Raw genomic sequence first — 12,286 nt, 5'->3', positions numbered from 1 at the left:
ACCAGGAACTGCCAGGTCTGCGCCGAATGCAAACCGCATTTTTATAGGCCAGACAGGGCACACCTGATTAAAGCCACCCGCCCCTTCGAACGTCTCAGCATCGATTTCAAGGGGCCCCTTCCCTCCTCTGACCGCAACACGTACTTCCTCAATATTATTGACGAGTACTCCCGTTTCCCCTTCACCATCCCCTGCCCGGACATGACCAGCGCCACAGTCATCAGGTGCCTCCACGACCTGTTCGCCATATTTGGCTTCCCCAATTACATCCACAGCGACAGGGGCTCGTCGTTCATGAGCGACGAGCTGCGCCAGTACCTGCTCGAGAAGGGCATAGCCATGAGCAGGACTACCAGCTACAACCCCCGGGGTAACGGACAGGTAGAGAGGGAGAACGCAATGGTGTGGAAGACCGCCATGCTCGCCCTAAAATCCAAGGGCCTCCCAATCTCCCGCTGGCAAGATGTCCTCCCAGATGCGCTCCACTCCATACGATCACTGCTCTGTACTCCCACAAACGCCACCCCTCACGAGAAGATGTTCGTCTTCCCCAGGAAATCCACCTCGGGGACATCACTACCGCCATGGCTGACGTCTCCGGGACCCGTCCTGCTCAGGAAACACGTGAGGAGCCATAAGACGGACCCCCTGGTCGAAAAGGTTCACCTCCTCCACGCCAACCCACAGTACGCCTACGTGGCGTATCCTGACGGGCGGGAGGACACAGTCTCAATTCGAGACCTCGCGCCCTCAGGTACCACCCGAAACACCATCGTTCACCATCCACTACCTCCACCACTACCCATGACGCACCACCGGGGTGTCTACCACAAACTGACGACATGCCGGTGCCATCCCTACCCCGAGAGGACGACACGCCAGTGCTCCATCCCACGCGAGAAGCGGCCATGGGCAAAGAACCGCCGCAACCGGCACCACGAAGATCATTACGGCAGACAAGACCCCCGGAGAGACTTTCGTATACGAACTTTTGAAACACTTCACCCCGCCGGACTCTTTTTTAAATGAGGGGTGAATGTGGTAAACCACTGTTAACCTGTACATGCCTGTGTGGTAAACCACTGTTAACCCTGTACAAGTCCAGGCATGTCTCAGCCCCTGGCTCCACCCCTAAGCCCGGGTATAAAGGTGACTCACCATCCTTCCCCTGGGAGCTCTTAGGATGGATTCACTAGCAGAGGCATGCTCTAGTTCTTAGTCAATAAAAGCCTACTTCATTTAAGTCCATCTCGTAGTCTTTGGTAATGATAGCGCATCAATATAAAAAGAAAAAGGGTGGCTAAAGTAAATGTTGGTCCCTTAGAGGATGAGACTGGGAAATTAATGGTGGGAAATATGGAGATGGCAAAAACACTGAATGAATATTTTACATCAGTCTTTACAGTAGAAGACACTAAGAATATCCCAACACTGGACAAACAGGGGGCTAAAGGGGGGGAGGAGCTAAACATGATCAAAATCACTAAGTAAGTGGTACTCGGTAAAATAATGGGACTCAAGGCGGATAAATCAGCTGGACCTGATGGCTTACATCCTAGGGTCTTGAGGGAAGTGGCGGTAGCGATTGTGGATGCATTGGTAATAATTTTCCAAAACTCCCTGGACTCGGCAAAGGTCCCGGCAGACTGGAAAACTGCTAATGTAACACCCTTATTTAAAAAGGGCAGTAGACAGAAGGCTGGAAACTATAGGCCGGTTAGCCTAACATCTGTGGTAGGTAAAATTTTGGAGTCCATTATTAAGGAGACAGTAACAGGACATTTGGATAATCATAATTTAATAGGACAAAGTCAGCATGTTGTCATGAAGGGAAAGTCATGTTTGACAAATTTGCTGGAGTTCTTTGAGGAAGTAACTTATAGGGTGGATAAAGGGGAACCAGTGGACGTAGTGTATTTAGACTTCCAAAAGGCATTTGACAAGGTGCCACACAAAAGATTATTGCTCAAGATAAAAAATCACGGGATTGGGGGTAATATTCTGGCATGGAGAGAGGATTGGCTATCTAACAGAAGGCAGAGAGTTGGGTTAAATGGTTCATTCTCAGACTGGCAATCAGTAACTAGTGGTGTTCCGCAGGGGTCAGTGCTGGGTCCCCAACTCTTTACAATCTATATTAACGATTTGGAGGAGGGGACCGAGTGTAACATATCAAAGTTTGCAGATGATACTAAGATGGGAGGGAAAGTAGTGAGTGAGGAGGACATAAAAAACCTGCAAGGGGACATCGACAGGCTAAGTAAGTGGGCAGAGATTTGGCAGATGGAATACAATACTGGAAAGTGTGAGGTTATGCACTTTGGCAGGAAAAATCGTAGAGCAAGTTATTATCTTAATGGCAAGAAACTGGAAAGTACTGAAGTACAAAGGGATCTGGGGGTCCTGGTGCACGAAACTCAAAAGGTTAGTATACAGGTGCAGCAAGTGATTAAGAAGGCCAATGGAATGTTGGCTTTCATTGCTAGGGGGATAGAATATAAAAATAGGGAGGTATTGCTTCAGTTGTACAAGGTATTGGTGAGACCGCACCTGGAATACTGCGTACAGTTTTGGTGTCCACACTTAAGAAAGGACATACTTGCTCTCGAGTCAGTACAAAGAAGGTTCACTCGGTTAATCCCAGGGATGAGGGGATGGACATATGAGGAGAGGTTGAGTAGATTGGGACTCTACTCATTGGAGTTCAGAAGAATGAGAGACGATCTTATTGAAACATATAAGATTGTGAAGGGGTTGGATGCGGGGAGGATGTTCCTGATGATGGGTGAAACTAGAACTAGGGGGCATAGTCTTAGAATAAGGGGCTGCTCTTTCAAAACTGAGATGAGGAGGAACTACTTCACTCAGAGGGTGGTAGGTCCATGGAATATGCTGCCCCAAAAAGCTGTAGAAGCTACATCATTACATAAATTTAAAACAGAAATAGACAGTTTCCTAGAAGTAAAGGGAATTAAGGGTTATGGGGAGCGGGCAGGAATTTGGACATGAGTCTAGGTTCGGATCGGTCATGGCCCTGTGGGTAGCGGAGCGGGCCCTGGGGCCGTGTAGCCTGATCCTGCTCCTATTTCGTGTCTCTAATTCTGTTAGAATCAGGAGATGGTTCTGTGATAGTGGATTGGCGGTTAGGATCAGATCAGCCATGATCTTATTGAATGGCGGAGCAGGCTCGAGGGGCCGATTGGCCTACTCCTGCTCCTATTTCTTATGTTCTTATGCACTGCACGTACACGGGAAACCGGAACTTCCGTTCCCTTAAAGGAAGGGGTTCAGAGGTCGAACGCGTGCGCCGAAGAGGCAGCGCGTGCGCCTGGAACTTCCGTTTTTTCTCCAGGTTTCTCCGGGAAGGTAAGTCTCCAGGAATTACACATGTGAAAAGCAGTCGCAAGGCCTGCTTTTAACAAGGTAAGTGGTGAATTAATTAAAATTAGAACATTTTTTCCACAGGTTTATTATTTTTAAATACTTTAAAGAAAGGTAAGTTTATTTTTAGCCCCGTTAGAAAATGTAATTAATTTTTTCAAAAATTTAAATTATTGTTTAAAATAGTTATTTTATGTAATTTATAGTTATTTTAAAAATGTGATGTTTTTCTAAAAATTTATTTGAAGTTTTAGTGATGTTTTGGGGCTTATAGTATTTATAGTTTTGACAGCTCTTCCTGTAAAATTTATGAATGGGCTACCATTGGCTCTCCATGGCCCACGTGATCCCAGGGGATGCTTCAAACTAACTGCGTCCCGGGATACGCAAGCACTGCGCGCCGGCAGTTGGAGGAGGCCCAGGTTCGGAATCCCACGCGGGCCCACAGCACAACGGCCGGCGTGCTAGGTAAGTGCAGGTCGGAGGCTTGCACCCACGGGAAGCCTCCGACCCGAATTTCTGGGCCAAACATATCTATTTCCCAAATCCTTTGAAAACAGACTACATGTCCAGCTCCACCCAAAGTGACTCCCACTGATGCTGTGTAACCAGGGACGTAAACCATCTCCAGGTGACATCAGAAAGGAGCCAGGGACCATGTCACAAAGCAGCCCAAACCCCTCCCACTCTAGGTATTGCAGAGTCACATGACCAGGCTTTGCTCCTGGTGTGCAGTCTCACTGGGCATGAACGCAGGTTGTACAATCAGTCCCGTCTCCAACCCTGCTCCCGCGTACTGAGACTCCAGGCAGGGAGCACTGGCTCCCAAAATTACCACTGATAAATTCTCCCTCCCATCCTCTGAATGTGAGGTCCCACTATTCAAAGGCCCCCATTTCTACCTTTTGCTTTATACTCCAGAAAGTCTCCCCTCACTTTATATCTGAGTGTTTCTCCCTCCTGCTTTGGCAGAGAGAGACGGTTTGTGGGAATGGTGTTTGGGATACGGCAAGGATATTACCACTCCCTCCTTTGTGCTCTGAAACAGGTCTATTCCCTGTAACAGGAAGGGCATCAGAGCCAATAAGTGAAGGGATCTTCAGGGGGATCAAGTGCTGGGACCATCGGAGCATTAATTGGAGGGTGCATCATGGGCAATAGGCTCCCTCTGTATTATCCCATCAAACACTCCCAGGCCAGGTACAGCACGGGTTAGATACAGTGTAAAGCTCCCTCTACACTGCTACATCAAACAATCCCAGGGCAGGTACAGCACAGGTTAGATACAGAATAAAGCTCCCTCTACACTGTCCCATCAAACACTCCCAGGGCAGGTACAGCACGGGATAGATACAGAGTAAAGCTCCCTCTTCACTGTCCCATCAAAAACTCCCAGGGCAGGTACAGCACGGGTTAGATACAGAGTAAAGCTCCCTCTACACTGTCCCATCAAACACTCCCAGGGCAGGTACAGCACGGGTTAGATACAGAGTAAAGCTCCCTCTACACTGTCCCATCAAAAACTCCCAGGGCAGGTACAGCACGGGTTAGATACAGAGTAAAGCTCCCTCTACACTGTCCCATCAAACACTCCCAGGGCAGGTACAGCACAGGTTAGATACAGGGCAAAGCTCCCTCTACACTGTGCCATCAAACACTCCCAGGGCAGGAACAGCACCAGTTAGATACAGAGCAAAGCTCCCTCTACACTGTCCCATCAAACACTCCCAGGGCAGGTACAGCACAGGTTAGATACAGAGCAAAGCTCCCTCTACACTGTCCCATCAAACACTCCCAGGGCAGGTACAGCACGGGTTAGATACAGAGTAAAGCTCCCTCTACACTGTGCCATCAAACACTCCCAGGGCAGGAACAGCATGAGTTAGATACAGAGTAAAGCTCCCTCTGCACTGTCCCATCAAACACTCCCAGGGCAGGAACAGCACGAGTTAGATACAGAGTAAAGCTCCCTCTGCACTGTCCCATCAAACACTCCCAGGGCAGGAACAGCACGAGTTAGATACAGAGTAAAGCTCCCTCTACACTGTCCCATCAAACACTCCCAGGGCAGGAACAGCACGGGTTAGATACAGAGTAAAGCTCCCTCTAGAGTATTAGAGTCCATTATAAAAGATGTAATAGCAGAGCACTTGTAAAACAGTGACAGGATCGGACAAAGTCAACATGGATTTACAAAAGGTAAATCGTGCTTCTCTGATCCACTGGAATTTTTTGAGGATGTAACTGGTTGAATAGATCAGGGAGAACCAGTAGATGTGGTGTATTTGGACTTTCAGAAGGCTTTCGATAAGGTCCCACAAAAGAGATTAGCGTGCAAAGTTAAAACACATGGGATTGGGGGCAAGGCACTGACTTGGATAGAGAACTGGTTGGCAGACAGGAAGCAAAGAGTTGGAATAAACGGGTCTTTTTCTGAGTGGCAGGCAGTGACTAGTGGGGTACCACAGGGATCGGTCCTAGGACCCCAGCTATTCACAATATATATTAATGATCTAGACGAGGGAACTAGATGTAATATCTCCAAGTTTGCAGATGACATAAAGCTGGGTGGGCGTGTGTGCTGTGAGGAGGATGCCGAGAAACTCCAGTATGATTTGGACAGGTTGGGTGATTGGGCAGATGCATGGCAGTATAATGTGGATAAATGCGAGATTATCCACTTTGGTGTCAAAAACAGGAAGGCAGATTATTATCTGAATGGTAATAGATTGAGAGAAGAGGAAGTGCAACGAGACCTGGGTGTCCTTGTGCACCAATCGCTGAAGGTAAGCATGCAGGTGCAGCAGGCGGTTAAGAAGGCAAATGGTATGTTGGCCTTCGTAGCGAGAGGGTTTGAGTACAGGAACAAGGATGTCTTGCTGCAGTTGTACAGGGCCTTGGTGAGACCACACCTTGAGTATTGTGTGCTGTTTTGGTCGCCTTATCTGAGGAAGGATGTTCTTGCCATGGAGGGAGTGTAGCGAAGATTCACTAGACTGATACCTGGGATGGCAGGAATGATGTATGAGGAGAGATTGGGTCGATTGGGCTTATACTCACTGGAGTTTAGAAGAATGAGTGGGGATCTCATTGAAACTTATAAAATTCTATCAGGACTGGACAGACTAGATGCTGGAGGGATGTTCCCGATGGTCAGGGAGTCCAGAACCAGGGGTCACAGTCTAAGGATAAGGGGTAAGCCATTTAGGACTGAGATGAGGAGGAATTTCTTCACCCAGAGAGTGGTGAACCTGTGGAATTCTCTGCCACAGAGGGCAGTTGAGGCCAATTCATTAAATATATTCAAGAAGGAGTTGGATATATTTCTTAAGGCTAAAGGGATCAAGGGATATGGGGAGAAAGCAGCGACCGGGTACCGAATTTGGATGAACAGCCATGATCTCATTGAATGGCGGAGCAGGCTCGAGGGGCCGAATGGCCTACTCCTGCTCCTATCTTCTATGTTTCTATGTTGAGTCCAGAAGTCTGTAAAGTGCCTGATCGAAAGATGAGGTGCTGTTCCTCGAGCTTACGTTGAGCTTCGTTGGAATAGTGTAAGAGGCCGAGGACAGAGAGGGAGTGGAGGGGAGAATTAAAGTGACAGGTGAGGTGCCCAGAACTGCTCACAGTGCTCCAGGTGTGGTCTCACCAGGGTTCTGTGTAGCTGCAGCATAACTTCTCCTCCCTTCTATTCTAGTCCTACAGATAGAAAGGCCAGCATTCCATTAGCCTTTCTGATTATTCTCTGTACCTGTTCATGACATTTGAATGATCGATGTACCTCGACCCCCAAGTCTCTTTGGACCTCCACTGTTTTCAGCTCTTCACCATTTAGAAAGGACCCTGTTCGATCCTTTTTAGGTCCAAAGTGGATGATCTCACATTTGCCGACATTGAAATCCATTTGCCATTCACTTAATCTGTCAATATCCCTTTGTAATTTTATGCTTTCATCCAAACTGCCTACAATGCCGCCTATCTTTGTGTCATTGGCAAATTTGGATATATGACGTTCTATGCCATCATCTAAGTCATTAATAAACACAGTGAATAGTTGAGCCCCAGCACAGATCCCTGCGGGACACCACTCGTCACATCCTGCCAATTGGAGTCCGGCCCATTATCCCTACTCTCCGTCTCCTGCCACTCAGTCAATTTCCTAACCAGGTCAATAATTTGCCCTCATTTCTGTGGGCTTCTACCTTAGATAACAGTCTCTTGTGTGGGACTTTATCAAATGTCTTCTGGAAGTACTTATAAATAAATTTACACCAAAACAGACACCTTCCCTGGATCCCAAGGCTAGGAGAGGCACTCTGGAAGGTATGGGGAGCTGGGACTTGTCCATGAGAGTAACTGAAGGTAGAAAAACTGAAATAATCTGGAAAGAGAAAGGACATCAATTCGTCTCCTCCTATCTTACAGAAATAAAGAACACAACACAGGATGTGTTTACACCAAAACTGGTTTGACAGATATCCAGAAACTTAAACTCCAGCCCAGTTATAGGGGTTATTAACATCAGCACAAACAAACAAAGGATGTGATTAACATCAGAATCGAACCCCTCCAGTCACTTGTGAACTTGCTGGTGTCTCAGCAGGTGAGATGGTCGACTGAATCCCTTCTCACACACGGAGGAGATGAACGGCCTCTCCCCAGTGTGAACTCACTGGTGTCTCAGCAGGTTGGAGGACTGAGTTAATCCCTTCCCACACACAGAGCAGGTGAATATCCTCTCCCCAATGTGAACTCGCTGGTGTCTCAGCAGGTTGGATGCAGAAGTGAATCCATTCCCACACACAGAGCAGGTGAACGGCCTCTCCCCAGTGTGAACTCGCTGGTGTCTCAGCAGGTTGGAGGACTGAGTGAATCCCTTCCCACACACAGAGCAGGTGAACGGCCTCTCCCCAGTGTGAATTCGCTGGTGTTGAATGAGGTGAGATGACTGCCTGAAGCTCTTCTCGCACTGAGTGCAACTCAACGGTCTTTCATCAGTGTGAACAAGCTGCTGTTTAATTAGATCCGCAGAGATTTTAAAGCAGTTCCCACAGTCACAGCATTTAAAAGGTCTCTCCCCAGTGTGAACTCACTGGTGTAAGTGGAGTCTGGAAAACAGAGTAAATCCCTTCCCACACTCGGAGCAGGTGAACGGCCTCTCCTCGGTGTGAGTGCGTCGATGAGATTTCAGCTGGGATGGGCGATCAAATCCCTTCCCACAGTCCCCACATTTCCACCGTTTCTCCATGGTACGGGTGTCCTTGTGTCTCTCCAGGTTGGACGATCAGTTGAAGCCTCATCCACACACAGAACACGTGTACGGTTTCTCCCCGCTGTGAATGGTGCGATGTTTTTTCAGGCTGTGTGACTGGTTAAACCGCTTTCCACAGTCAGTGCACTGGAACACTCTCACTCGGGTGGGTGTGTGTGTGTCGGTGCTCAGTACACTGGAACACTCTCACTCGGGTGGGTGTGTGTGTGTTGGTGCTCAGTGCACTGGAACACTCTCACTCGGGTGGGTGTGTGTGTGTCGGTGCTCAGTGCACTGGAACACTCTCACTCGGGTGGGTGGGTGTGTGTGTCGGTGCTCAGTACACTGGAACACTCTCACTCGGGTGTGTGTGTGTGTGTCGGTGCTCAGTACACTGGAACACTCTCACTCGGGTGGGTGTGTGTGTGTCGGTGCTCAGTACACTGGAACACTCTCACTCGGGTGGGTGTGTGTGTGTCGGTGCTCAGTACACTGGAACACTCTCACTCGGGTGTGTGTGTGTGTGTCGGTGCTCAGTACACTGGAACACTCTCACTCGGGTGTGTGTGTGTGTGTCGGTGCTCAGTGCACTGGAACACTCTCACTCGGGTGGGTGTGTGTGTGTCGGTGCTCAGTGCACTGGAACACTCTCACTCGGGTGGGTGTGTGTGTGTCGGTGCTCAGTGCACTGGAACACTCTCACTCGGGTGGGTGTGTGTGTGTCGGTGCTCAGTGCACTGGAACACTCTCACTCGGGTGGGTGTGTGTGTGTCGGTGCTCAGTACACTGGAACACTCTCACTTGGGTGGGTGTGTGTGTGTGTCGGTGCTCAGTGCACTGGAACACTCTCACTCGGGTGGGTGTGTGTGTCGGTGCTCAGTGCACTGGAACACTCTCACTCGGGTGGGTGTGTGTGTGTCGGTGCTCTGCACTGGAACACTCTCACTCGGGTGTGTGTGTGTGTGTCGGTGCTCAGTGCACTGGAACACTCTCACTCGGGTGTGTGTGTGTGTCGGTGCTCAGTACACTGGAACACTCTCACTCGGGTGGGTGTGTGTGTGTCGGTGCTCAGTGCACTGGAACACTCTCACTCGGGTGGGTGTGTGTGTGTCGGTGCTCAGTGCACTGGAACACTCTCACTCGGGTGGGTGTGTGTGTGTCGGTGCTCAGTGCACTGGAACACTCTCACTCGGGTGGGTGTGTGTGTGTCAGTGCTCAGTACACTGGAACACTCTCACTCGGGTGGGTGTGTGTGTGTCGGTGCTCAGTGCACTGGAACACTCTCACTCGGGTGGGTGTGTGTGTGTCGGTGCTCAGTACACTGGAACACTCTCACTCGGGTGGGTGTGTGTGTGTCGGTGCTCAGTACACTGGAACACTCTCACTCGGGTGGGTGTGTGTGTGTCGGTGCTCAGTACACTGGAACACTCTCACTCGGGTGGGTGTGTGTGTGTCGGTGCTCAGTGCACTGGAACACTCTCACTCGGGTGTGTGTGTGTGTGTGTCGGTGCTCAGTGCACTGGAACACTCTCACTCGGGTGGGTGTGTGTCTGTCGGTGCTCAGTACACTGGAACACTCTCACTCGGGTGGGTGTGTGTTTGTCGGTGCTCAGTACACTGGAACACTCTCACTCGGGTGGGTGTGTGTGTGTCGGTGCTCAGTGCACTGGAACACACTCACTCGGGTGGGTGTGTGTGTGTCGGTGCTCAGTACACTGGAACACTCTCACTCGGGTGGGTGTGTGTGTGTCAGTGCTCAGTGCACTGGAACACTCTCACTCGGGTGGGTGTGTGTGTGTCGGTGCTCAGTGCACTGGAACACTCTCACTCGGGTGGGTGTGTGTGTGTCGGTGCTCAGTGCACTGGAACACTCTCACTCGGGTGTGGGTGTGGGTGTGTCGGTGCTCAGTGCACTGGAACACTCTCACTCGGGTGTGTGTGTGTGTGTCGGTGCTCAGTACACTGGAACACTCTCACTCGGGTGGGTGTGTGTGTGTCGGTGCTCAGTACACTGGAACACTCTCACTCGGGTGGGTGTGTGTGTGTGTCGGTGCTCAGTGCACTGGAACACTCTCACTCGGGTGGGTGTGTGTGTGTCGGTGCTCAGTACACTGGAACACTCTCACTCGGGTGGGTGTGTGTGTGTCGGTGCTCAGTACACTGGAACACTCTCACTCGGGTGGGTGTGTGTGTGTCGGTGCTCAGTGCACTGGAACACTCTCACTCGGGTGGGTGTGTGTGTCGGTGCTCAGTACACTGGAACACTCTCACTCGGGTGGGTGTGTGTGTCGGTGCTCAGTGCACTGGAACACTCTCACTCGGGTGTGTGTGTGTGTGTCGGTGCTCAGTGCACTGGAACACTCTCACTCGGGTGGGTGTGTGTGTGTCGGTGCTCAGTACACTGGAACACTCTCACTCGGGTGGGTGTGTGTGTCGGTGCTCAGTACACTGGAACACTCTCACTCGGGTGGGTGTGTGTGTGTCGGTGCTCAGTGCACTGGAACACTCACTCGGGTGGCTGTGTGTGTGTCGGTGCTCAGTACACTGGAACACTCTCACTCGGGTGGGTGTGTGTGTGTCGGTGCTCAGTGCACTGGAACACTCTCACTCGGGTGGGTGTGTGTGTGTCGGTGCTCAGTGCACTGGAACACTCTCACTCGGGTGGGTGTGTGTGTGTCGGTGCTCAGTGCACTGGAACACTCTCACTCGGGTGGGTGTGTGTGTGTCGGTGCTCAGTGCACTGGAACACTCTCACTCGGGTGGGTGTGTGTGTGTCGGTGCTCAGTACACTGGAACACTCTCACTCGGGTGGGTGTGTGTGTGTCGGTGCTCAGTACACTGGAACACTCTCACTCGGGTGGGTGTGTGTGTCGGTGCTCAGTACACTGGAACACTCTCACTCGGGTGGGTGTGTGTGTGTCGGTGCTCAGTGTGGTAAACCACGTTCACTATCGTATCACTGTTAGTAGTTAGCACTGTTCACCACTGTTCGTTATAACTGTATCACTGACCACTATTGTATCACGGTACGAGGTCGCCTCTTGCCACACTGCTATACCTGGGATGACCACTGCCGACTCCGCCTTGGCTCCACCCACCAGGCCAGGTATAAAGGTGAGCGACTGGCTGGTATTCCTCCTGCTTGGATCGGATCACCCACGAGAGTGGGCTCTGTTATTTAGTCAATAAAAACCTTTAGTCACCTTCGTAACTCTTCGCCTTTTATTGGAGGAATTGATAGGTATATCAATTTTATTGACTAAATTTAATGATGTCCGACAACGAGTCACAACCGGCGGAGGAGCCACCAGCGCAGCTCCCAGGAGCACAGCCACACCAGCCAGCTTGGCTGCGAGCCCTCAGACCGCCGTACCTGGACCTGAACCCACGAGCAGCAAACTCAGCCGCAGACTTTAAACACTGGCTGGTCTGCTTCGAATCATACCTGAGAGAATCCAGCGTCCCTCAGGCATCCAAACTAAGTGTCCTGCAGGCACAACTGAGCCCGAGAGTATACACTCTCATCGAGGACATGACTACCTACGAGACCGCCATCAACCTGCTGAAACAGAAGTACCGGACCCCGGTAAACTACATGTACGCTAGGCACCTCCTAAGATCACGGCCGCAACAGCCAGGAGAATCAGTAGCCGA

The 12,286-nt window shown here is 50.5% G+C and overlaps 1 pseudogene; it reads right to left on the bottom strand.

Annotated features, from left to right (window-relative positions):
* Nucleotides 1–7,954: 7,954 nt before the first annotated feature.
* Nucleotides 7,955–8,629, bottom strand: LOC147083850 (uncharacterized; annotated as a pseudogene).
* Between the last annotated feature and the right edge of the window lie 3,657 nt (nucleotides 8,630–12,286).

Source organism: Somniosus microcephalus, unplaced genomic scaffold, assembly GCF_052327205.1.
Source record: "Somniosus microcephalus isolate GS21.2 unplaced genomic scaffold, FLI_Smic_1.0 scaffold37, whole genome shotgun sequence".
Classification (NCBI taxonomy): Eukaryota; Metazoa; Chordata; class Chondrichthyes; order Squaliformes; family Somniosidae; genus Somniosus; species Somniosus microcephalus.
The sequence above is the reverse complement of the archived record's forward strand: the minus strand, read 5'-3'. Positions and strand labels throughout refer to the sequence as shown.